Source organism: Odocoileus virginianus, unplaced genomic scaffold (assembly GCF_023699985.2).
Source record: "Odocoileus virginianus isolate 20LAN1187 ecotype Illinois unplaced genomic scaffold, Ovbor_1.2 Unplaced_Contig_22, whole genome shotgun sequence".
Taxonomy (NCBI): Eukaryota; Metazoa; Chordata; class Mammalia; order Artiodactyla; family Cervidae; genus Odocoileus; species Odocoileus virginianus.
In genome coordinates this window covers 317,682-345,121 of record NW_027224339.1, presented here as the reverse complement: position 1 = coordinate 345,121, position 27,440 = coordinate 317,682, and the positions used below count along the sequence as shown (strand labels likewise).

The 27,440-nt window shown below is 40.8% G+C and overlaps 1 long non-coding RNA gene and 2 other non-coding genes across 3 annotated transcripts in view; 2 read left to right on the top strand and 1 right to left on the bottom strand.

The window, feature by feature from the left end:
* LOC139034056 (uncharacterized) overlaps positions 1 to 24,316 on the top strand; it is an 89,661-nt gene extending 65,345 nt beyond the window's left edge. Inside the window, exons 3-4 of the long non-coding RNA XR_011486525.1 lie at positions 4,079 to 4,211; positions 23,947 to 24,316. This is a non-coding gene — a long non-coding RNA (uncharacterized lncRNA). The remainder of the gene's footprint in view (positions 1 to 4,078; positions 4,212 to 23,946) is intronic.
* On the top strand, positions 5,921 to 6,027 carry LOC139034069 (U6 spliceosomal RNA). Its single transcript, XR_011486533.1, has one exon. It is a non-coding gene; the product is annotated as a U6 spliceosomal RNA (small nuclear RNA).
* Positions 9,079 to 9,189, bottom strand: LOC139034070 (U6 spliceosomal RNA). The gene has a single exon (XR_011486534.1). It is a non-coding gene; the product is annotated as a U6 spliceosomal RNA (small nuclear RNA).
* Positions 24,317 to 27,440: the final 3,124 nt, after the last annotated feature.

Below are 27,440 nucleotides of genomic sequence, written 5' to 3'. Positions count from 1 at the left end.
ATGACAGAGGATGAGATGGTTGGATGGCATCACCGACTCGATGGACATGGGTTTGGGTGGACTCCAGGAGTTGGTGATGGACAGGGAGGCCTGGCGTGCTGTGGTTCATGGGGTCGCAAAGAGTCGGACACGACTGAGCAACTGAACTGAACTGAACTGAACAATAGTGCACAAGGGTTCCCTTTTTTCCACATCCTCACCAACACTTGTTCTTTCTTGTCTTAAAAAAATTTTTTTTTTTTTGGTGGAATCTTAGTTCCCTAACCAGGGATTGAACTCATACCCCCTGCGGTGGAAGGACAGAGTCTTTTTTTTTTGTTTTTGGAAGCACAGAGTCTTAACCACTGGACTGCCAGGGAAGTCCATATTTCTTGTCTTTTTGATGATAAGCACTCTGACAGATGTGTGTGAGGTGGTATCTCATTATGGTTTTGACTTTGCATTTTCCCTGATGATAGTGATGTTGAGCATCCTTTCATGTACCTGTTGGCCATCTGTATCTCTTCTTTAGAAAAATGTCTATTCAGATCCTCTTCCCATTTTTAAATTGGATTGTTTGGTGTTTTGCTATTGAGTTGTATAAATTCTTTATATATTTGGATATTAACCCCTTATCAGATATGTAATTTGCAAATATTTTCTCCCATTCCATAGGTTGCTTTTTCATTTTGTTGATGGTTTCTTTGCTGTGCAGAAGCTTTTTAGTTTGATGTAGTCCCACTTGTTTATTTTTGCTTTTGGAGTCAGATCCAAAAAATCATTTCCAAAACTGATGTCAAGGACTTACTACCTTTGTTTTCTTCTAGAAGTTTTATGGTTTCAGGTCTTACATTTCTTCAATCCATTTGAGTTAATTTTTGTGTGTAGTGTAAGATATTGTTCTAGTTTAGTCTTTTGCTTGTGGAAATCCATTTTTCCCAACACCATTTATTGAAGAGACTCTCCTTTCCCCATCTTATATTCTTAGTTCCTTTGTTATGAATTAATTGAGCGTATATGTGTGGGTTTATTTCCGGGCTCACTATTCTGTTTCATTGACCTATGTATCTATTTTATACCACAATCAAGTTAGGTAACACACTCATCACCTCATAGAAGTTACTCTGTGTGTGTGTGTGTGTGGTGAGAATATTTAAGATCTACTCTCTTAGTAAATTTCAAGTATTACAATACAGTAGAGTTAATACCACCACACCACTGTACATTAGATCTCTAGAACTTATTCATCTCATAATTGGACATTTGTACCCTTTGACCAATATCTCCCCATTTTTCCCAGTGACCCCTTCCCTCCCTCCAGCTCCTAGCACCCACTAACTCGTTCTAAAAACATCATTATAGCATTGTGTCTTTTAAAATCCAGTTAATGGGACTTCCCTGATGGTCTAGTGGTTAAGACTCCATGCTTCCAATGCAGGGGGCTCGGGTTCAATCCCTGGTCGGGGAACTAAAATCCCACATGCCACGTGGTGTGGCAAAAAAGAAGAAGACAAGTTCTAAAATCCAGTTAACTATGCTTCCTAAACTCGGTTAACTCAGCAAAAATGAAGGATTTCTGAGTCTCAATAACTTGATTCTATTTTAGGCACCGAACTGAGCATTTCCCTGCTCGAGTAGATCTGATCTGGTCACTTGCACACAGGGAAATTTAGGACCTTAAACACCAAATCTACCCTTTTATTAGAACATGAATCTTCAGCCGGTGAGGGGAGGTGATAATTAAACCAACCAGAGCACCATCAACCTCACTTTCTCAAGTCTCATGGTTAGGTTTCTGGAGTGTGTCCTTGTAGCCATGAATTCGAAATTTCAGGATGAGTTTCCCTTTTGGTCATTTCTGAAACAAAATTATTTGCCATCTGATGGCCTGCAACTATAGTTACCATCTACTGGTTTGGTCAGTTGTCACCGATAGCTGAACACTTGATGCCTTCTTGGTTCACCCTTAGTTGACTCAAGTTTGCAGAGCCAAAGTGAATTGGATCTCAGACTGAATCCTTGCCCCCATATAACAGCTCTGTCCCAGGTTTAATACAGGGGATTGATCTGATGAATTACTCAGACATCTCTACTCCCCAAGATGTCTCTTGAACATTTGTTGTTCAAAGTGTTCTGCCTCATACGTTATATACATTCTCTCCTTTTACCCTCACGACCAACCCACAAGGTAGCTACTTTTGTCCACATATTACTAATGAGGAGACTGAAATTCGGAGAATTTAGGGGACCGGTTTGCTAAAGGTCACAGAGCCAGTGCAAATAAAGCTGAGCAGTGTCTTCTAAAATGTAGCCCCCAGTTCCCCTGTCCCCTCACCTCATTCATCTATCAAGCTCCCAGTGATCCTTTGGATTTTAGCTGAAACATCTCTTTCCTTCCTTGACACCCTGAGTTCAGCTTCTGTGCTTCTCCTGTGGGCTCCCGGGGCCCCCAGACTTACCCCATCATCCCTCCTCTGTAATCCCTAAGTGGCCAAGAGATTTGTGGCTTGATTTTACAGTTTTTAAGCATGTAGGAGATGTTTAAGAAATAGCTGTAGGAACTTAGAAAACAAACTCATGGTTGCCAAGGGGAAGGGATAGTTAAGGACTTTGGGAAGGTCATGTACACACTGCTATATTTAAAATGGATAACCAACAAAGACCTATTGTATAGCACATGGAACTCTGCTCAATGTTATGTGCCAGCCTGGATGGGAGGGGGTTTGGGGGAGAATGGATACATGTGTATGTATGGCTGAGTCCCTTCACTGTTCACCTGAAACTATCACAACATTGTTAATCAGCTATACCCCAATACAAAATGTTTGGGGTCTTAAAAAATAACAAAATAAAATTTAAAAACAGGAATGTGAAAAAAAAAAAAGAAATAGTTGTGGGATGAGTAAATAAATGGATATGTGAGCAGGCCAATCCCCAGGTTTCCACAAAACACCATCATCTCCCATAAGACACAGTAAGCCCAGTGCTGAACCCTCTAGGGAGATGTACAGAGATTAATGAGTTCGGCCTTTGTGGTTTTACTGCTAGTTAGAGAGACAATTCAGAAAACAATGTTTGGTAATGCAGTGTTCTCTGAGCTAGAGATGGAGTGGATAGAGGCCAGCTGAGGCAGGAAAATCAACTGATGTCATTGGCAAAGAGGCAAACAGGAGTCTGGTCCATCCAAATTCATTTCTCAGTCCAAATATGAAAACAATCACATGAATATAAAGCATGAACTTGGGGGGTGGGGTTTCCCTGGTGGCTCAGTGGTAAAAATCCTGCCTGCCAATGCAGGAGACACAGGTTCAGTCCCTGGTCTGGGAAGATCCCACATGTCATGGAGCAACTAAGCCCATGCACCACAAGTATTGAGCCCACACTCTACAGACTGGGAGCTGCAACTACTGAGCCCACGTGTTGCAACTACTGAAGCCCATGCACCCTAGAGCCCATGCTCCACAACAAGAGAAGCCACCACAATGAGAAGCCCACACACCACAACTAGAGAGGAGCCCCACTCACCACAACCAGAGAAAGCCCTCACAGCAACAAAGACCCTGCAAGCCATAAATAAATAACATTTTTTACAAATATTTTAAAAAATTATGAAACTAAAAATAAATGAATAAAATAAAATTAATTAATTAAAAAATTATGAACTGGGGAATCAAGTTTATGGTCAGATGTGGATGAATAGGCTAAATACACTCTTACCTGTGAGTGATATATTATCTATTATACGGTGTGTGTGCGCTCAGTCGTGTCCAACTCTGTGCGATCCCATGGACTGTAGCCCACCAGGCTCCTCTGTTCATGGGATTCTGCAGGCAAGAATACTGGAGTGGGTTGCCATGCCATGCCATGCCCTCCTCTAGGAGATCTTCCCTGACCCAAGGATCAAACCCAAACTCTTTAGTCTCCTGCATCAGCAGGTGGATTCTTTACCACTAGCACCACCTGGGAAGCCCTTATCTCCCACACAGATGAGCAATTCTTAAATTGTCTTTGATGGTATTTGTTTGACACAAGTAATTCTTGTCATTCAACATTTTTTCTTTTTTTTTTTTTTCTCTTTTGGTTCTTTGTATGGGCAAAGAGGAGACATGAAGACTACCCCAGACCTGATCCTAGCCTGCTGGTGAGTCGCTGGCTTTCTGGTTTGGGTGACAGCTGCAGATAAGTCTCACTGCTCCTCCTGCTTGCCAAGGCCCTACGCCCTTCATACTCTGGTAAGAGAGAAGAAATCAGTGCCTCTGAGCCAAGGCAGAAGCTCTTTAATTTGCAACTGCCATCACCTTTTTCAGAGTGACCTCCTAATAGGTGCCTCTTGGCAATGCCTGGGCTTAAGAAGAGATTCCTGCTGCCACCTTCTGGGAAAATGAATAACTGAAGTCAATGTTTGATTGGAATTCAAGGGGAAACTGAATTGGGATCTTGCTGAAGATTCATCCTTTTGATTAATTCCTTTACTCACCATTGGACCTTTGTTTGATATCTTCACAGTAGAAATAGCATCCATTTCAGGCCTTAATCAGCCAACTCATTCAGCCTCTCAGTTCTTCAATGATTCTGAAGAGATTAGAAGTTGTTTTTCAAAATATTTATTGAATACCTTTTTGCATATGCCAGTTTGCCAGGCAATGCAGAAGGATAATGAAACAGTCCTGGCCTCTCTTCTCCAGAAATTTCTCATTGAGAAAAGGGCACAGGGGTACAAGATACAGGACAGAACTGAGGTGAACTGATACAGGTAGAAAGTTATTTCCCTTTAACATATTCTGACCAGAGACACATATTTTTTTTTTAATTAGTTGGAGGCTAACCACTTTACAATATTGTAGTGGTTCCTGTCATACATTGACATGAATCAGCCATGGATATACATGTATTCCCCATCCTGATCCCCCCTCCCACCTCCCTCTCCACCTGATCCCTCTGGGTCTTACCCAGTGCACCAGGTCCGAGCACTTGTCTCATGCATCCAACCTGGGCTGGTGATCTGTTTCACCCTAGATAATATACATGTTTCAATGCTGTTCTCTTGAAACATCCCACCCTCGCCTTCTCCCACAGAGTCCAAAAGTCTGTTCTATACATCTGGAGACATATATATTTTGAAAACAAGGTGAAGAAAGGGTAGAAAGCAAGGAATGAGGCCACCAGAAAACAAAATTTAATGGAAGCAGTTGAGATGAAATCCCACATAGTTAATTAAACAAGGCCCCCTTAGGCAAGAGTCCAAATTTTCCTACATTGTATTTTTTCTGTCATTATCATCATCATTTTTTTTACTGTTACATTACATGTTATTTACTTCTTGGCAGCTGCTGCCTAAATAATGTCTTGGTAGCTGCCCCTGGCTCTGATTCCTCTGTATCCAGAATTATTGTTCCTTTTTCTGTGTGGGGACACAGGAGAAGGATAACCCTGGGCTACATAGCTGAAAACAAATTGAACACATAAATTCCACTTTCTTAGAAGTCCCCTCAGCCCTGGGAGGGAGGTTGCTGCTGCCCCCAGGACACTTTGGTAGGGCGCTGGGTACCTCCTGGCTCAATTTCTTCTTCTTTTCCCATTTCTTCTTCACTTTACTCCTCCAAGATTGTCTCTTGTCACTTCATTTAAGCAATGGCACAAAACCAAACTTTCAGCTATTATTGCTATTTTTCCTATTGTTCTTTTAGCAGGATCCAGTCTTCGGCAAAGTTTGCCATTTTTTAGAGAAAATATGGAGACTATTGGTGACTTTTTTATAAATGTTATCATTTATTTATTATAAATTTTATGCACATTTTAAAGTATAATTTAACATGGACTCTAGTCAAATTTTTGATGGACTAATGAATCTCCTCCTCCCCTCCACCCAAAACAGGTATGGCCATGTATGTACACATGTGAGAGGGGGTAGATGTTGGCCAACTTTCAATTTACCAAGTTAGTGCTCGCTTTGGCAGCACATATACTAAAATTGGAATGATGCAGAGAAGATTAGCATGGCCCCTGTTCAAGGATGACGTGTAAATTCATGAAGCATTCCATACTTTTTTCTTGTATGTGCCATTAAACCACCTCCTGATGAGATGGGGGAACATTCTTTCTTTAATTTTGAAATTGTATTTGGAATTTATTGTTGCTGTGTACTAAGAGCTTGGCCTAAATAAAATCCTACAAGGTATATTCACAAAAAATTTTTTTTCACAAGTTAGAACCTTAGCAATCTAACAGAGCCTCAACTTCGAACTATTCTTGCCATTTTTTTGTGAAAAAAGAAAAAAATTTTTCACATTAGGAAAAAAAGGAGAAAGGACCTAATCTCAGAATCTAGCCATGTCATCTTCTGGAGTTCTAGAGATCCAGAGAAGAAGCGAGAATGGAGGTGAAGATGTCAAAGACTGAGCAGGAAGGAGAGAAGAAAAGTAAAGTAAATTCCACTTTTCCAGATCTTGTAGTACCAAATCATCTGCCAGAAAGATAAAGGAAATAAGCCTGGGGGGTAGTCATAAAACTTTGGAAGATCTTTTAAGGGAAATGGGAATTTCTTCCCAAAGGCAAACAAAAGATCTTTTGGATAGTATTAAGGCCCAACAGCACCTGTGATCCCTTCTTGTTTAAGAAATTTCTGTGGCTGCACCTCACTGTTTATTGGTGATGATTTGGAGGGAAACAGAGAGCACAGACACCATGGCCTGGAAAAATCTGATTTCAAGTCAAGAAAATGAAATATTTTGTTGTGAAGAACCCTAGAAGAGCATCTCACAATTCTAATAGCAGGTCCTTGAGGAAGTCACCAGTTTTGGTTCAGAGAACTGTGGTGGCTGCACCATGCCCTCGGCCCTGGTTTCTCATCTGGTTTATCTTCCCAGCACACACTGTGGTTGGTGTTGCCATGGCTTCTAGGGCAAGATAATAAAGCCCGTCTGTCTCCCCTGAGTCTGTACATGTATTTTATAGCTTCATCAAGGTGTAATTTACATATCATCAAATTGACCCATTGTAAGTGTACAATTCAATGGTTTTTAAATAAATTGACAGAATCATACAACTATCATCATGAACCAGTTTCAGAAGTTTTTCATCAAATCCAAAATTTCCCTCAAGCCCACCTGTAGTCACTTCCCATTCCCGATCCCCAGCCCTAGACAAGTCCCTGTGGAAACCATTTCTGGACATTTCACATAAATGGAATCCTACAATGTGTAGGCCTTTCTGTCTGGCTCCCTTCACTCTGTATAAGATTTCTGAGGTTCATCAATGTTGTAGTATATATCAGTATTTTGTTCCTTTTTATTGCTGACAGTAATCCATTGCTTGGATATACCATGTTTTGTTTATCCATTCACCAGTATTGGACATATGGATACTTCCTAGACTTTCATTATTATGAATCAGTTCAGTTCAGTTCAGTTGCTCAGTTGTGTCCGACTCTGTGACCCATGGACTGCAGCACACCAGGCTTCCCTGTCCATCACCAACTCCCAGAGCTTGCTCAAACTCATGTCCATCGAGTCAGTGATGTCATCCAACCATCTCATCCTCTGTCGTCCCCTTCTCCTCCCGCCTTCAATCTTTCCCAGCATCAGGATCTTTTCCAATGAGTCAGTTCTTCGCATCAGGTGACCAAAGTATTGGAGCTTCAGCTTCAGCATCAGTCCTTCCAATGAATATTCAGGACTGATTTCCTTTAGGATTGATTGGTTGGATCTCCTTGCAGTCCAAGGGACTCTCAAGAATCCTCTTCAAAACCACAGTTCAAAAGCATATTTATGAATAATGCTGCTATAAATAATGGACTTCCTGGGTGGTCCAGTGGTAAAGAATCTGCCTGCCAATACAGGAGACACAGGTTCGATCCCTGGTCCAAGAAGATTCTGCATGCCACAGGGCTGTTTGCCATTACTAGAGAATCCTTGAGTAGCAATAAAACTAAGACCTAAGGCAACTAAATAAATAAATAAATAGTAAAAAAAAATAGGTTAAAAATATTCACATACAAGTCTTTGTGTGAACATATTTTTATTCTCTTGAGTAGATTCCTAGGAGTGAAATTGCTGGGTTGTGTGAGGGTAGCTCAGCTGGTAAAGAATCTGCCTGCAATGCAGGAGACCCTGGTTTGATTCCTGGGTTGGGAAGATCCCCTGGAGAAGGGCATGGCAACCCACTCCAGTATTCTTGCCTGGAGAATCCCCATGGACAGAGGAGCCTGGTGGACTACAGTCCATGGGGTTGCAAAGAGTCAGACATGACAGAGTGACTAAGCGCGACAACATGATTAGTTTATTAATAAATTTTCAAGAAACCTGTCAAACTTCTTTCCAAATGACTGTACCATTTAAAATTCCCATCAGTGATGCATGAGGGTTCTAGTTTCTCCACATTTGTGTCAACACTTGGTATTATCTGCCTTTTTGGTCATAGCCATTCTAAAGCCATTTGGAATGTAGTAACATCTTATTGTGGTTTTAATTTGCATTTCCTTACTGACTCACGATGCTGAGTATCTACATTTTCATTTGCTTATTAGCCATTCTTATACCTTCTTTGGTGAAATGTGTACTCAAATCCTTTGCCAATTTTTAAATTGGCCTGTCTTCTTACTGAGTTTGAAGAGTTCTTTGTACTTGCCAGATATAAGTCCTTTATCAGACATGTGATTTGAAAATATTTTCTTCCAGTCTATGGTTTGTCTTTTTTTTGAGAAATGTTTGTTTTATAATATTCATTGGAAATACACTGGAAGAGTATATATCAAGTCTTCAACGGTGGTTATTCTGGAGCAATAGAAATTTTAGGTAGTAAACTCTTCTTGCTAAATATTTCTGTAATTAATTTTTTTCATTTTAATGGGTATTACTTTTTTATTTTTAAAATTTATTTTTAATTGGAAGATAATTGCTTTACAATGTTGTGTTGGTTTCTGCCATACAACTACATGAATCAGCATAAGTATACAGATGCCCCCTCCCTCTTGTACCTCCCTCCCAATCCCCACCCCATCTCACTCCTCTAGGTTGTCACAGAGCACAGGGTTGAGCTCCCTGTGTTATACAGCAATCTTATTGCTGTATTCCCATTAGCTAGCTAACTTTTTTATTTTTAAAAAACAGGAAATGCTTCATAAATTTGCATGCCATCTTTGTGCAGAGGACATGCTAATCTTTTCTGTATTGTTCCAGTTTTACTATACATATGTGCTGCTGAAGCAAGCACTGTCTTTTTATTTTCTTAACCATGTCTTTTGAAGTACAAACATTTTAAATTTTTTTTTTGTCCTTTAAAATTTATTTATTTTTTATTTTTATTTTTTTATTTTTTTCCCATTTATTTTTATTAGTTGGAGGCTAATTACTTTACAACATTGCAGTGGTTTTTGTCATACATTGAAATAAATTAGCCATTGATTTACATGTATTCCCCATCCCGGTCCCCCCTCCCACCTCCCTCTCCACCCGATCCCTCTGGGTCTTCCCAGTGCACCAGGCCCGAGCACTTGTCTCATGCATCCAACCTGGGCTGGTGATCTGTTTCACCCTAGATAATATACATGTTTCGATGCTGTTCTCTTGAAACATCCCACCCTCGCCTTCTCCCACAGAGTCCAAAAGTCTGTTCTATACATCTGAGTCTCTTTTTCTGTTTTGCATATAGGGTTATCGTTACCATCTTTCTAAATTCCATATATATGTGTTAGTATACTGTAATGGTCTTTATCTTTCTGGCTTACTTCACTGTGTATAATGGGCTCCAGTTTCATCCATCTCATTAGAACTGATTCAAATGAATTCTTTTTAATGGCTGAGTAATATTCCATGGTGTATATGTGCCACAGCTTCCTCATCCATTCGTCTGCTGATGGGCATCTAGGTTGCTTCCATGTCCTGGCTATTATAAACAGTGCTGCGATGAACATTGGGGTGCACGTGTCTCTTTCAGATCTGGTTTCCTTGGTGTGTATGCCCAGAAGTGGGATTGCTGGGTCATATGGCAGTTCTATTTCCAGCTTTTTAAGAAACCTCCACACTGTTTTCCATAGTGGCTGTACTAATTTGCATTCCCACCAACAGTGTAAGAGGGTTCCCTTTTCTCCACACCCTCTCCAGCATTTATTGCTTGTAGACTTTTGGATAGCAGCCATCCTGACTGGCGTGTAATGGTACCTCATTGTGGTTTTGATTTGCATTTCTCTGATAATGAGTGATGTTGAGCATCTTTTCATGTGTTTTTTTGCCATCTGTATGTCTTCCTTGGAGAAATGTCTGTTGAGTTCTTTGGCCCATTTTTTGATTGGGTCATTTATTTTTCTGGAGTTGAGCTGGAGGAGTTGCTTGTATATTTTTGAGATTAATCCTTCGTCTGTTGCTTCGTTTGCTATTATTTTCTCCCAATCTGAGGGCTGTCTTTTCACCTTGCTTATAGTTTCCTTCGTTGTGCAAAAGCTTTTAAGTTTCATTAGGTCCCATTTGTTTATTTTTGCTTTTACAAACATTTTAAATTTAAAAGATGTCCAATTTATCAACTTTTTCCTTTCACTGAATTATCTTAGTACATTTGTTGAAATAATTGACCATAAATGTTCAGTTCAGTTGCTCAGTAGTGTCCGGCTCTTTTCGACCCCATGGACTGAAGCACACCAGGCTTCCCTGCCCATCACCAACTCCCAGAGCTTGCTCAAACTCATGTCCATTGAGTCAGTGATGCCATCCAGCCATCTCATCCTCTGTCATCCCCTTCTCCTCCTGCCTTCAATCTTTCCCAGCATCAGGGTCTTTTCCAATGAGTCAGTTCTTTGCATCAGGTGGCCAAAGTATTGGAGTTTCAGCTTCAGCATCAGTCCTTCCAGTGAATATTCAGGACTGATCTCCTTTAGGATTGACTGGTTGGATCTCCTTGCAGTCCAAGGGACTCTCAAGAGTCTTCTCCAACACCACAGTTCAAAAGCATCAATTCTTTGGCGCTCAGCTTTCTTTATAATCCAACTCTCACATTCATATATGACTACTAGAAAAACCATAGCTTTGACTAGATGGACCTTTGTTGGCAAAGTAATGTCTCTGCTTTTTAATACACTGTTGTATTGCATGGACTTAGTTGTCCCGCAGCATGTGGAATCTTCCTAGAGCAGGGATCGAACCCGTGCCCCCTGCATTGGCAGGTGGATTCTTAACCTCTGGGCCACCAGGGAAGTCCTCTAGTGGTTATTTTTAAAAGGATGTCTTAGGATACTATTTTCTACATATAGTACCATATTGTTTATGAATGAAGATAGTTTTACTTGGTGGTGGTGTTGATTGTACTAGCTAGAATCTCCACTACAGTGTTAAATGGAGATGGCAAGAGCAGACATCTTCACCTTATTCCTGACACTAATGAAATGATCTTTTCATTCATTTCAAATAAGAAGTTTTAGCGACTTCCCTAGTGGTCCAGTGGTTAAGACTCCACACTTCCAGTGTAGATGATGTGGGTTCAATTCCTGGTTAGGAAACTAAGATCCCACAGGCTGCAAGGTACAGCCAAAAGAAAAGAGGCTCTATGCAAAGATATTTTGATGATGCTTGCACAGTGACAAGTTTGTTAAAAATATCTTTTTCCATTTTATGTTAGTATTTAGAAATCATTTTAAGAATTGAGTATTAGTTGACTTCTGCAGCATAAGAAACAGCCCCAAAACGTAGTGACTTAAAACAGTAAACATTAAATTACTTCCCAAGATTCTGTGGGTCAGCTGGGTGGTTGTTCTGGTGTAGGTAGGCCGACTCAGTTGGTGTTGGAGGGTACCAGATGGTGTCACTCACATATGTGGCAGTTGGCAAGCTGGTAGGTATAAAAGAGGCCTCTGCTGACCTGGTTCACCTCATTCTGGTAGACTAGCCTGGGTTTAGGGTTCCCAAGAACAGCATATGTAAGCATACCTCAAGCCTCTGCTTCCTCACATTTGCTACTGTCCTATGGGCCAGAGCAAGTCCTAAAGTAGCTTAGATTCAAGGGGTGAAGAAATACTCATCTCTTGATGGGAGGGGCTGTGAAGTCACATTACACAGGAGCATGGAAGCAGGGAATAGTGGAGAATTAGGGCCTTTTCCACAATCTACCACACATAGGTTTGATTTCTAACCATTAAATACTTAGAGGCTTCTGGGTGTCACTTACATTGATTATGAATTTTGTTTGTCAACAAAGTGTCCAGATATAAAACCTATAGTTTAACTAAACTATCATTGATTATGCTTTGCACAAATTAATTTTTCTTCAAATTATCTGATCTTAAGTATGAGGCTGAGTTGGAGCATAAAGAAGAGACTGCTAGGTGTTCTCTCACTTCCCTCTAAGGTCTCATTCTGATCAGAGGTAACCATGGACCATTCATGACGCTGAGAAAACAAAAACCTGCACTTCAGAGGCAAACTGTGAGGCTAATTAGGGCATGCAGATGGGGCTGAAGCTTCCAGTAACTTCACCCTAAGGCTCACATGGGTGTTGGCCTGAACTCTCATAGGACTCTCAGCATTCAGTTCTATGGTAGTAAGAAATACTCTTACTTTGCAAGGTGCAGTGAAGCTAAAGAACTTACCCTTGGCTCAGTTGGGTATTATATAAATTATTTTAAGAACTGTGTGGCAGGTTGCAAGAGCAGAACCACACACAACACTCACCAGCTGGACTGAGGGTGGGCAAGGGTCCAGAGAGGCTGCTGGCTCAGGTGCGTTGTTGAGCAGGAATGAGCTGTGGTTGGCCTTGGGCTGCTCAACCAACCAGAAGAAGTGGCTACTGCAGGCGGCCCACTAGCAGTTCGAGACCACCCTGATCATTTTTTTCCAAGAAACCAACATTCCCAACAGCCACCACTGTTGCCAGATAACGTGTACCCCTAGCAAACCCCTGCCACGTCACCAAACTTCCCTGAGGGAAATCAACAAGAACTCAATAAATGGAGAGGTATGCTGTGTTCCATGACTGGAAGACTCAATGCAGGAAAGATGTCAGTTCTTCCCAAATTGATCAAAATTTTTACTGCAATACCTATCAAAATCCCAGCCAGGGTTTATGTAGTTTTAGACAAACTGATTCTAAAATCTATACAGAAGGACAAAGGAACGTGTGTGTGTGTGTGTGTGTGTGTGTGTGTGTGTGTGTGCTAAGTTGCTTCAGTCACGTCCAACTCTTTGCGACCCTATGGACTGTAGCCCACTAGGCTCCTCTGTCCAGGCAAGAACACTGGAATGGGTTGCCATGCTCTTCTCCAGGGGATCTTCCTGACCCAGGGATCAAACTAGCATCTCATAAGTTCCTGCATTGGCAGCTGGGTTCTTTACCACCAGCACCACTAGGAAGCCCAAAAGAATTTAGAAAAGGAAGAACAAAGTTGGAGGAATCGCACTACTCAATTTTAGGAATTTCGTTAAAACTACAGTATTCAAGACAATGTGGTATTGACAAATGTTCAGACACTCAGACCAATGGAGCAAAAGAGAGGGTTCAGAAATAGACTCACGCAAACGCTGACTTTTGACGGAGTTGCCTAAGAAATTCAGTGAAAGCAGGACAGTCTTTTCCAAAAGTAGTGCTGCTGCTGCTAAGTTGCTTCAGTCGTGTCCGACTCTGTGCGACCCCATAGACGGCAGCCCACCAGGCTCCGCCATCCCTGGGATTCTCCAGGCAAGAGCACTGGAGTGGGTTGCCATGTCCTTCTCCAATGCATGAAAGTGAAAAGTGAAAGTGAAGTCGCTCAGTCGTGTCCGACTCTTAGCGACCCCATGGACTGCAGCCTACCAGGCTCCTCCATCCATGGGATTTTCCAGGCAAGAGTACTGGAGAGGGTTGCCATTGCCTTCTCCAAAAGTAGTGTTAGAACAGTTAGTAATCCATGTGCGAAAAATGAATCTTGATGGAAACCTCAAACTTTAGACAAAAATTAACAAAAGCAGATTATAGAAATATATGTCAAACATAAAACTATCAAACACTTAAAAGGAGACATGGGAGAAGATCTTGGTAACCAAGGATTAGGGGAAGAGTTCTTAGACTTGACATTAAATACCAGATCCATAACAGAAAAATGATTAAATTCGACCTTACCAAAATTAAAAACTTTTGCTCTTTGAAAGACACGGATAAAAGAATGAACAGAATGAAGTTATGACTAGGAGAAAGTATTTGCAAATCACATGTCATGCAAAGAACTTGTATTTGGAATATGTAAAGGACTGTTGAAGCTCAACAAAAAAAAGAAGCCCAGTTTTTAAAATGGGGAGAAGATTTGAATAGATATGTCAGCAAAGAGAATATAACGTGGGATATGACACATAAAAAGATGTTCAAGGGACTTTTCCAGTAGTTAAAAATTCACCTGCCAAGGCAGGGGACCTGGATTCTATCCCTGCTCTGGGAAGATCACACATGCCACAAGGCATCTAAGCCCGTGGGCCACAACTACAGAGCCCAAGCTCTAGAGTCTGAATGCAACAACTACTGAAGCCCACACACCCAGAGCCCATTCTCTACAAGAGAAGCTGTTGAAAATGAGAAGCCTGTACACCACAATGCAGAATAGTCCCACCTGCTGCAACTAGAGAAAGCCCATGAGCAGCAATGAAGACCCAGTTTAAACAAAATTAAATTATAAATTTTTAAAAAATTGAAACTACCCTAAAAACTATGACCATGTGTATGGACAATATAAACTACGTATCTGTTTTAAAAAAAGATATTCAACCTCATTACCATGAAGGAAATGCAGATTACCACCATGATGGGATGTGCTATGTGCTGTGCTTAGTCGCTCAGTCGTGTCTGACTCTGTGTGACCCCATGGACTGTAGCCCGCCAGGCTCCTCTGTCCATGGGATTTCTAGGCAAGAATACTGGGGTGGGTTGCCATGCTCTCTTCCCAGAGATCTTCCCAACCCAGGGATCGAACCCAGGTCTCCCACATTGCAGATGGATTCTCTTACTGTCTGAACCACCAGGGAAGCCCAAGAATACTGGAGTGGGTAGCCTATCCCTTCTCCAGGGGAACTTCCCAACCCAGGAATCAAACCGGGGTCTCCTGCATTGCAGGTGGATTCTTTACCAGCTGAGCTACCTGGGAAGCCCCCTGTGATGGGATACACACGTTCTAATCAATAATTAAATAATACTGACAACACCAAATGCCAGCAAGAAGATGGAGAAACTGGATCACTCATATATGCTGGTGGGAAAGCAAAATGGCACAGTCACTCTGGAAGCTTATATTCACATGAAAACTAGTGCATGTGGGGAGAACAAGATGGCGGAGGAGTAGGTGGACATGGAGTACATCTCTCTCCACGGATACATCAGGAATACACCTTCAGACACAGAAGTGCATGCAGAACACCAGCTGAGAGCAGACAGGAGTACCTGACCAGTGGAAAAGAATATATAGAACCACACAAAACTCAGTAGGATGAAGGAACTAGGGGGGGAAAAACAGGAGTGTTAGTAGGACTGGACCTGCCCTCGGTGGGTGGGGGAACTGAAGCAGGGGTCCGATCCCCACATCGGGGCAATTGTCTGAGTCAGAGGAGAAACATTTAAGGCTGAGAGTGAAACAGCTGATCTGTGGCAGCCTAAATGGAATGAGAATCAGACAGTCCTTGCCACAGCCATACATACCCCAGACGGCAAGTGGCTGGGAGCTGGAGTTTAGGGATTGTGGAGCAATCCCAGGGCGAGGGCTGCTGTTGACTGCGGAGAGACGGATTGAGGGGATGTGAGGGAGGAGATTGTGGTGGGAAATGCCTGTGGAGGAAAGCCAGGCAGCCATGGAAGCAAGGCGATACTGCTGAGTCACGTGTAGGGGGTGGAGCCATCACCATAGCCTCTCTCCCCCCACATGCCAGCATTGGCAGCTGAACAATAGAGAGGCTGGCCCATCAAACACCTGACACACTGAATATATAGAATATACATATATACATATAGGATATATGTATACTCTATATACAGAGTAGGACCCCACCCTGGGTGCCCCTTTAAGTGCCTGACACACCGATCTACAGAGTAGAACCCCAGCCAGGGGGGCCCCTCTATGTGCCTGACATGCTGAGCAACAGAGAAGGACCCCAGGTAAGGAAGCCCTCTAAGTGCCTGAACGGGTGGAGCTACAGTGAAAGATCCGAGCAGAAATAAATAAAAAAGAAATGAAAGAAACAATAGTAATGATTAATAAAACTAAAAGCTGGTTCTTTGAGGAAGATAAACAAAATTGACAAACCTTTAGCCAGACTTATCAGAAAAAAAGAGAGAAAATCAAATCAATAAACTTTGAAATGAAAAAGGAGAGGTTAAAACAAACAATGGAGAAATACAAAGGATTATAAGAGACTGTTATTAACAACTATATGGCAATAAAATGAATAACCTGGAAGAAATGGACAGATTCTTAGAAAAGTTCAATCTTCCAAGACTGAACCAGGAAGAAATGGAAATTATGAACAACCCAATTACAAGCACTGAAATTGAAGCTGTGATCAAAAATCTCCCAAAAAACAAAAGCCCAGGACCAGATGGCTTCACAGGAGAATTCTATCAAACATTTAGAGAAGAGCTAATGCCTATCCTTCTAAAACTCTTTCAAAAAATTTGCAGAGGAAGGAACACTTCCAAACTCATTCTACGAGGCCACCATCACCCTGATACCAAAACCAGACAAAGACAACACAAAAAAAAAGAAAACTACAGGCCAATATCACTGATGAACATAGATGCAAAAATCCTCAACAAAATTTTAGCAAACAGAATTCAGCAACACATCAAAAAGCTCATACACCATGATCAAGTTGGGTTTATTCCAGGAATGCAAGGATTCTTCAATATATGCAAATCAATCAGTGTGATACACCATATTAACAAATTGAAAGATAAAAACCATATGATCATCTCAATAGATGCAGAAAAAGCCTTTGACAAAATTCAGCACCCATTTATGAGTTAAAACTCTTCAAAAAATGGGCATAGAAGGAACCTACCTCTCAACATAGTAAAGGCCATATATGATAAGCCTACAGCAAACATTATTCTCAATGGTGAAAAACTGAAAGCATTCCCCCTAAGATCAGGAACAAGACAAGGGTGTCCACTTTCACCACTATTATTCAACATAGTTCTGGAAGTCCTAGCTACAGCAATCAGAGAAGAAAAAGAAATAAAAGGAATCCAGATTGGAAAAGAAGTAAAGCTCTCACTGTTTGCAGATGACATGATACTGTACATAGAAAACCCTAAAGATAGTATCAGAAAATTACTAGAGCTAATCAGTGAATTTAGCAAAGTTGCAGGATACAAAATCAATACACAGAAATCACTTGCATTTCTATATACTAACAATGAAAAATCAGAAAGAGAAATTAAGGAATCAATCCCATTCACCATTGCAACAAAAAGAATTAAATATCTAGGAATAAACTTACCTAAGGAGACAAAAGAACTGTGTACACCAGAAAATTATAAGACACTGATGAAAGAAATCAAAGATGACATAAACAGATGGAGAGATATTCCATGTTCCTGGGTAGGAAGAATCAATATTGTGAAAATGACTATACTACCAAATGCAATCTACAGATTCAATGCAATCCTTATCAAATTACCAATGGCATTTTTCACAGAACTAGAACAAAAAATTTCACAATTCATATGGAAACACAAAAGACCCCGAATAGCCAAAGCAGTCTTGAGAAAGAAGAATGGAGCTGGAGGAATCAAGCTTCCTGACTTCAGATTATACTACAAAGCTACAGTCATCAAGACAGTATGGTACTGGCACAAAAACAGAAATATAGACCAATGGAACAAGATAGAAAGCCCAGAAATAAACCCATGCACCTATGGGTACCTTGTTTTTGACAAAGGAGGCAAGAATATACAATGGGGCAAAGACAGCCTCTTCAATAAATGGTGCTGGAAAACTGGACAGCTATGTGTAAAAGAATGAAATTAAGAATGCTTCCTAACACCATACACAAAGATAAACTCAAAATGGATTAAAGACCTAAATGTAAGACCAGAAACTATAAAACTCTTAGAGGAAAACATAGGCAGAACACTCGATGACATAAATCAAAGCAAGATCCTCTATGACCCACCTCCTAGAGTAACAGAAATAAAAACAAAAGTAAACAAGTGGGACCTGATTAAACTTAAAAGCTTTTGCACAGCAAAGGAAACTATAAGCAAGGTGAAAAGACAACCCTCAGAATGGGAGAAAATAATAGCAAATGAAACAACTGACAAAGGATTAATTTCCAAAATATACAAGCAGCTCATACAACTCAATACCAGCACTTTTAAAAACAGCTAGAACATGGAAGCAACCTAGATGTCCATCGACAGATGAATGGATAAAGTAGTTGTGGTACATACACACAATGAATATTACTCAGCCATAAAAAGGAATGCATTTGAGTCAGTTCTGATGAGGTGGATGAACCTAGAACCTATTATACAGAGTGAAGTGAGTCAGAAAGAGAAAGATAAATATCATATTCTAATGCACATATATGGAATCTAGAAAAATGGTACTGAAGAATTTATTTACAGGGCAGCAATGGAGAAACAGACATAGAGAATAGACTTATGGACATGGGGAGAGGGGAGGAGAGGGTGAGATGTATGGAAAGAATAACACGTAAACTTCCACTACCATATGTAAAATAAATAGCCAACAGGAATTTGATGTATGGCTCAGGAAACTCAAACAGGAGCTTGGTATCAACCTAGAGGGGTGGGATGGGGAAGGAGATGGGAGGGAGTTTCAAAAGGGAGGGGAGATAGATAGATAGATAGATAGATAGATAGATAGATAGATAGATATAGATATATACCTACGGCTGATTCATGTTGAGGTTTGACAGAAAAGAACAAAATTCCGTAAAGCTATTATCATTCAACAACAACAACAACAAAACTAAGGTGAAAAAAAAACACTAGTGCATGAATGTTTATAGCAACTCTAAGCATAATTTTCCAAAGCTTGAAACAATCCAAATATCCACAAATATATAAATGGATAAAAAAAGTATGGTGCATCCTTATAATGGAATATTAATCCAATATTATTGATACACAGCACGACTTGAAGAAATCTCAGTGTCATTATGTTGAATGAAAGAAACCTGTCTGAAAAGGTTATACTTCCTGATTGAAAAGGCAAAACTCAAGTGATGGGAAAAGATCAGTGATTTATAGTGGTTGGGATTTTTTTTTTCTTTTGGCTACACTGTGTGGCAAGTGGGATCTTAGTTCCCCAGCCAGGGATTGAACTTGTGCCCTCTGCATTGGAAGGGTAGACTCTTAACCACTGGACGACCACGGAAGTCCTTACAGAGGGTTGGGGTGAGGGTAGGGTGCATCTAGAAAGGGATGGTACAAAGGAGTTGTGGGAGCTGATGGAAATATTTTTTATCCTGATTGGTATAGAGCTCACAAAGATATGTAGTAAAATTCATAGACTTGTACATTAAAAGGATAAAAGTCCATTTTGTCATATGATAATTAAAACAAAACAAAAGACACAACCTTTGTTCTGAAGAGTACACAGATCAGTCAGAGAGCTGGAGTTCTAGTCGTGTCCTACACTGTATAACACAGAAGTCACTGACAGTGCAGTGAGAGCACAGAGCAAGGAGATTATCACGTGAGGGGGTAGAAATCAAAGAAGGCCACCAGAGAAATGACACTTCTTTGATTATCAGGCAGCTGTTGAATATATTTTCATGTGTATTTTGACCACTTATGGTGTTTTAAAAAAATAATTTGTTATCCTTTGCTGATTAAAAAATTTTGAATGTTCTTTTTTCAGTTTATAAGAATTCTTCATGTATTAGTGATATTAACTCTTTGACTTTTATTTCTGTGTATTTTTCCATTTACTTCCCTTTTATTCAAGTGTTATAAGGTTTGTGATAAACACAATTTTATTTTTGAGCAAGGAGAAGAGTAGATGTTTTTATTGATCTTGAACCCCTTATGGACCTTCATGTTGGGCAACCTGAAGGATGGGTGGACCACCCCAGGTCCTCTTGTTCACCCCATCTCTCCTCCAATGCTCATTCCATCCACCTCCTTCTCTGACTGTCTCCCACTGGCATTAGCGATAGAGGAGTGCCCCACATCCATCCTTTTAGTGATGCTGGGGCCCCCTCACCACAGGATTCCTTATCACTTTGATAAATGAAGGAATCCCTGCCCCTCTCAAGGGATGTAGTCACCCTGTTGGTTTTCTGGGGGGTTTCTAGTTCACATCATTGCTCCACTCAAGCACACCCACTTCTTTGACCCTCTGCCATCTGCTCCAGCAGTCCTGCATTTCTAGTTCATGTAACATAAGGCTTTCTCCAACCTTCACAGATGGCAGTGAAATTTCAAAGGGGTAAGGATCTAAAGAAAATCCTAAAAAGGTTTTTTTTTAAAAAAAGGACAGATTAAATTCATGAGAATAGGACCAAAGTGATGTTTCATTTCTCATTCAATTGGATGGTAAGATAAGAGCTATTTGTTCATTGTTTCTCCTCTGATGTATGCAGTCTCCAGAGCAGTGCCTGGCACCTAGTGGACACTCACTCAGTAAATAATTGTTATACAACTTATTGGAGTAGTAGCTTGAAAAATAGTTTTAATCTAGATCTATATCACAACTCAATTAACTAGTAGGACAAAATATAGTTATGATTGGACAAATAAGGATGTGATGATCAATGCCCACCAACCTGAGGTGGAAAATATACCAAAGAATGTACTCTCAGCTAACAGGAAATAATATGAGGAAGTAGTGGGATGCAAGGGTCACAAAGTGAGCAAAGAAATTGGTATAGAATGCTGGTATAGATAAACAAACACTGACTATCAAAAAACATAACAGTAAGGACTTCCTTAGTGGTCCAGGGATTAAGACTCCAAGCTCCCAATGCAGGGGGCCCAGGTTTGATCCCTGGTCAGGGAACTAGATCCCACATGCCACAACTAAAGATCCTGCATGCTGCAACTAAGACCCAGCACAGCCAAAAAAAAATTAAATATTTTTAAAGTGTTTAAACAAAGTTCAGTTCAGTCGCTCAGTTATGTCTGACTCTTGGTGACTCCATGGACTATAGCACGCCAAGCTTCCCTGTCCATCACCAACTCCTGGAGTTTGCTCAAACTCATGTCCATTGAGTCGATGATGCCAAAGGTAACAAAAGGTAACAGTAATTATACACTTTAAATTTTTGATAACTTTTGATAACAAGCTAGATATTAAATTACCAAAAATATTAACAGGAGAGGTTGGAAGAAGAATGTCCTGTGATGTGGTTTTGGTTAAATTGATTCCTCGGGCTTTTAAAAATCAGACAATAGAGATATTGATTAATTCTAGTCATTTGTAGAAAAAAGTAGGCTTTAGTTTGTTAAGAATTCTATGTAAACATTAAAGTAATAGGAATAGAAAATACAACTTCCAAGTCACTGAGGAAAAAAAAAAGAGTGAAAACCCCTAAATCAATCCAAGAAGTGAAACAAATGTTCATATATATTGATATTTTGTTATAAAAATATCTATATCCACATATGGGTAGATTAGGGCTTCCTGGTGGCTCAGTGGTAAAGAACCCAGCTGCCAATGCAGGAGACGAAGGAGACACGGGATTCGACCCCTGAGTTGGGAAGATCCCCTGGAGGAGGGCATGGCAACCCACTCCAGTATTCTTGCCTGGAGAATCCCATGGACTGAGGAGCCTGGCAGGCTACTGTCCATAGGGTTGCAAAGAGTTGGACACTACTGAAGCAACTTGGCCGGCACACATGTTAATTAAATAATGCCTAAAAGTTATTAGGCTTGAGGAATAGGATTGGCTTGTTTAGGCCTTTACTTTTGGGATAATTTTTGGAATTCAAACTTGTGAGTAATGATCATAATATGATTGGAGAAATAGTATATAAAACTGTAGAAAATCATTCTGTTTTTATGAGATATCAATATTATTCATGCAGAAAATGAACACACCTAGAAATTTTAAATGTAATTTTATATGAAGGATAAAAGTAAATGACTTTTTCATGTATAATCAATGCTGAAAGCTCAGCTTCTCTGTATGTGAATGCGTGCTAAATCACTTCAGTCGTGTCCAACTCTTTGTGACCCCATGGACTGTAGCCTGCCAGGCTCCTCTGTCCATGGGATTCTCCAGGCAAGAATACTGGAGTGGATTGCCATGCCTTCTCCAGAAGATCTTCCCAACTCAGGGATCAAACCTGGGTCTCCTATGTCTCCTGCATTGGCAGGTGCATTTTTTTACCACTAGCACCACCTGAGAAACCCTCTCTTTACACTGGTGCCAAATCAAATCTCTGAGACAGAGTTTGGGGTAAGGAGAATTAGAAAAGAATAGCTTTATTGCTTTGCAAGGCAAAGGGGGCCACAGTGGGCTAATGTCCTCAAAACTGTGTGTCCTAACTTAGGGAAGATAGTGAGAAGTTTTATAGTAATCGTTCAAGAGGGCATGGTCAGTCATTGTATGTTATGTATAATATATTACATATTATGTATTACATGTTATATATTATATATGTGCATAGTTGCTCAGTTGTGTTTGATTCTTTGCAACCCCATAGACTTTAGCCCACCAGGCTCCTCTGTCCATGAGGATTCTCTAGGCAAGAATACTGGAGTGGTTTGCCACGCCCTCCTCCAGGGAATCTTCCCAACCCAGGGATGGAACCCAGGTCTCTGGCACTGCAGGCGGATTCTTTACTGTCTGAGCCACCAGGTAAGCCCATATTATATATTACATTATATTATATACAATATAATATATATTATGTAAATCATATTACATATTATATAACATATATTGTATACCATATATCATTTATTATTATTATATATTATGGGTTTCCTGGGAGCGCAGATGGTAAAGAATCTGCCTGCGGTGCAGGAGACCCAGGTTTGATCCCTGGGCCTGGAAGATCCTCTGGAGAAGGGAATGGCAACTCACTCCAATGTTCTTGCCTGGAGAATTCTATGGACAGAGGAGCCTAGTGGGGTACAGTCCATGGGGTTGCAAAGTGTCAGACATGACTGAGCAACTAACACATACATACACATTATATATTATATTATATATCATTATATATAATCGTATACAATAGGTACAGTCCTAAATTATGCAAATCAAGCTGATAATGTTGGATATAGTGCTAGAAAGTTAGGTTGAGATTTGAAATATTTATTTTATGTTTCTATATTTTTAAATTTTTCACTATAATTTTCACATTTTAATTTAAAAATTGTAATGTATACATTCAGAATTTATCATTACTGGAAAGCTGCATATTATATAATAGTGCAAAAACCACTACAATATTGTAAAGTAATTAGCCTCCAATTAATAAAAATAAATGAAAAAAAAATGCATACAGAAATTAAAAAGTACAATTCAAAATAATGTGTACAAATGAATGCAATTTTATAAAATTATATTTATGTAGGGCTTCCTGGTGGCTCAGTGGTAAAGAATCTGCCTGCTGACATAGGAGACATGGATTCAATCCCTGATCCTGGAAGATCCCTCAAGCCACCAAGTAGCTAAGCCCTTGTGCCACAACTATCGAGCCTGTGCTCTAGAGGCCGGGAGTCACAACTACCGAGCCTATATTCTGCAATTACTAAAAGCCCACATTCCCTAGAGCCTGTGCTCCACAACAAGAGAAGCCACCACAATGAGAAGCCTGGGCATTGCCACTAGAGAGTAGCCCCACTCACTGCAACTAGAGAAGAGCCTGTGTAGCAAGGAAAATCCAGCACAGTCAAAAATAAGTAAATAAATAATTTTTAAAAATATACTTATATAAATACAAACATGGAAATTTAGAAATACATAAACATGTAAAGTACAGAAATGAGGAACTATTTCTAGGATGTTGGGTTTGTTTGTCATTTATTTCTACAACGTAGTTCCTTCTTTTCAGGAAAACTTGCAAGCCAAGTGGATGACCTAAGGATAAACGAAAACATCACTTCTGGAATGAAAGTAAAAGAAATAGGAAGCAATGGAAGGTATTTAATGGGATGGGAAAGGGCTCCCATTCCAATATAAATGAGAAAACCTCAAGACTAAGCTGAACTCCCTCCACTAAAGTGCATGCATGCACACTTTCTCTCTGTGAGCACTGTATGGTGTGCACTGATGAACTGATGGAGAACATCTTACCAGGCCATTGGGGACTTGCCCCAAATAGCTATTTCCCACTTAGTTGTTATTGTTGTTTAGTCGTTCAGTCGTGTCTGACTCTTTGTGACCCCATGGACTGCAGCATGCCAGGCTTCCCTGTCCTTCACCATCTCCCAAAGCATGTTCAAACTCATGTCCATTGAGTCAGTGATGCCATCCAACCATCTCGTCCTCTGTCATCCCCTTCTCCTCCTGCCTTCTATCTTTCCCAGCATCAGGGTCTTTTCCAATGAGTTGGCTCTTCACATCAGGTGGCCAAAGTACTGGAGCTTCAGCTTCAGCATCAGTCCTTCCAGTGAACATTCAGGGTTGATTTCCTTTAGGATTGACTGGTTTGATCTCCTTGCTGTCCAAGGGACTCCCAAGAGTCTTCTCCAACACCACAGTTCAAAAGCATCAATTTTTAGTGCTCAGCCTTTTTTTATTGTCCAACTCTCACATCCATACATGACCACTGGAAAAACCATAGCTTTGACTATACAGACCTTTGTCAGCAAAGTGATGTCTCTGCTTTTTAATATGCTGTCTAGGTTGGTCATAGCTTTTCTTCCAAGGAGCAAGTGTCTTTTAATTTCATGGCTGCAGTCACCATCTGCAGTGATTTTGGAGCCCAGAAAAATAAAGTCAGCCACTGTTTCCATTGTTTCCCCATCTATTTGCCATGAAGTGATGGGACCAGATGCCTTGATCTTGGCTTTTTGAATGTTGAGCTTTAAGCCAGGTTTTTCACTCTCGTCTTTCATCTTCATCAAGAGGCTCTTTAATTCTTTTTCGCTTTCTGCCATAAGGATGGTATCATCTGCATATCTAAGGTCATTGGTGTTTCTCCAGGGAATCTTGATTTCAGCTTGTGCTTCATTCAGCCCTGCATTCTGCATGATGTACTCTGCACATAAATTAAATAAGCAGGGTGATAATATACAGCCTTGACGTATGCCTTTTCCAAACTTGAACCAGTCAGTTGTTCCACGTCTAGTTCTAACTGTTGCTTCTTGACCTGCATACAGGTTTCTCAGGAGACAGGTAAGATGGTCTGGTATTGCCATCTCTTTAAGAATTTTCCAGTTTGTTGTGATCCACACAGTCAAAGGCTTTAGCATAGTCAATGAAGCAGAAGTAGATGTTTTTCTGGAATTCCCTTGCTTTTTCTATGATCCAACGGATGTTGGCAATTTGATCTCTGGTTCCTCTGCCTTTTCTAAATCCAGCTTGTACATCTGGAAGTTCTTGGTTTCACATACTGTTCCCACTCAGTACACCTGGCCTAGTGCACTGGTTCTCATTCAATGTGGGCCTGGGGTAGGATCTGAGAATTTATTTCTAACACGTCCCCAGTGATGTGGCTGCATCCTCGCTTTGAGACCCTCTGGTCTCATGCCTGGGTTGGCAAACAGAGGAGGACACCCAGAGACTGGCAAGCTTGTGAGACCTGCAACCTCAGGGCTTAGTGGCTAGGACCCTCCTCCACGCCTTTAGCCTCCAGCATTTCTTGACAATTTGGGGAAATTGCAGGGATCTAACGTAGGGTTAACTCGTATCAATTTACAAAGCCTAGGTCGAGTAGAAATGGAATTCTAGAAGATGTCTCATCAGACTTTCCAGCTTAGGCTTCAGATTTATTTCAGATTCATCAAAGGAGAAAGACTGGCAGTATTGCCGAAGTGAGCGGGTTTTCCACAAACACTGCAGCAAGCAGCTCCCTTCCAAATCACCAAAGGACTCTGCTTCGTTTTTTTCGGACGTGAAAGGCAGGCGAAGAGGCAGTGTAGATGGGGCTAGGGGTGAGGAATTAAGAGTTTCTTGGCATTTCTGGAGCAACATTGCCACCAAGAGGAAAATGTAACAAAGCCTCAAGCCACGTGAGCAAACAAACGGAGGCTGTTGTTCAGCTGCTCAGTTGTGTCCGACTCTTTGCAATCCCATGGATTTTGACACACCAGGTTCCCCTGTCCTTCACTATCTCCTGGAGTCTGCTCAAACTCATGTCCATTGTGTCGATGATGCCATCCAATCATCTCATCCTCTGTTGCCCCCTTCTCCTCTTACCCTCAATATTTCTACAATACGAGAAAGAAAGGAATGCTTTGGTGGAACAGAAAATCCAGAAGTCATGAATGACTGACTCAGAAGCCAAATTGAAGATGATCCCAGTGATTTGTCGATGGGACAATCTGAGCATCAACAAGGTTGCAATGGTTTGAAATACATGAAATATAAACCTGGGTTTTTGTTTTGTTTTTTTTTTTTTCCCCTGCATCATGTGGTCAGTGGGATATGTTTTTCCACCAGGGGAACCTGTGGTCCCTGCAGTGATAGTATTGAGTCTTAATCCCTGGACCACCAGGGAAGTCTTGGGAAACAGCTCTTTATGTTGGAAACTAATAAATATAGGGAAAGAATCAAGTATCAATTATTGATCCTGTTTTTCTTATACAAGCAAAGAGTTTGGGGGCGGGGAGATCTTTTTATAAATATATTTGGGCTAATAAGTGGAAGAATAAGAGAATCAAAATATTCTACTTTGTCACCCCTTTGTAAATAAATGGATCCAGTCACTGCCCATCAATGACTTGTGACATCATAAAAAGAGACAACCAACAGTATGTGCCTAATTATGGGGGCGCAAAGCATCCACACTGACAAACCTAGACAGTGTGTTGAAAAGCAGAGACATTACTCTGCCAACAAAGGTCCATATAGTCAAGGCTATGGTCTTCCCAGTGGTCACATACAGGCTTGTGAGAGCTGGACCATAAAGAAGGCAGAATGCCAAAGAATTGATGCCTTCAAACTGTGGTGCTGGAGAAGACTCCTGAGAGTTCCTTGGACAGCAAGAGATCAAATCAGTCAATCTTAAGGGATATCAACCCTGAATATTCATTGGAAGGACTGATGCTGAAGCTGCAGCTCCAATACTTTGGCCACCTGATGCGAACATCTGTGGTCATCTGATGCCAACAGCTGACTCATTGGAAAAGTCCCTGATGCTAGGAAAGATTGAGGGCAGGAGAAGAGGGCATCAGAGGATGAGATGGCTGGATGGCATCACCGATGCAATGGACATGAACTTGGGCAAACTTCGGGAGATGGTGAGGGACAGGGAGGCCTGGCATGCTGCAGTCCATGGGGTGGAAAAGAGTTGAACACGACTGGATGACTGAACAACAACAATAAAGCATCCATATGAAGCCATCCTGAATATATATTAAAAAATCAGGGTAATGTGAAGGC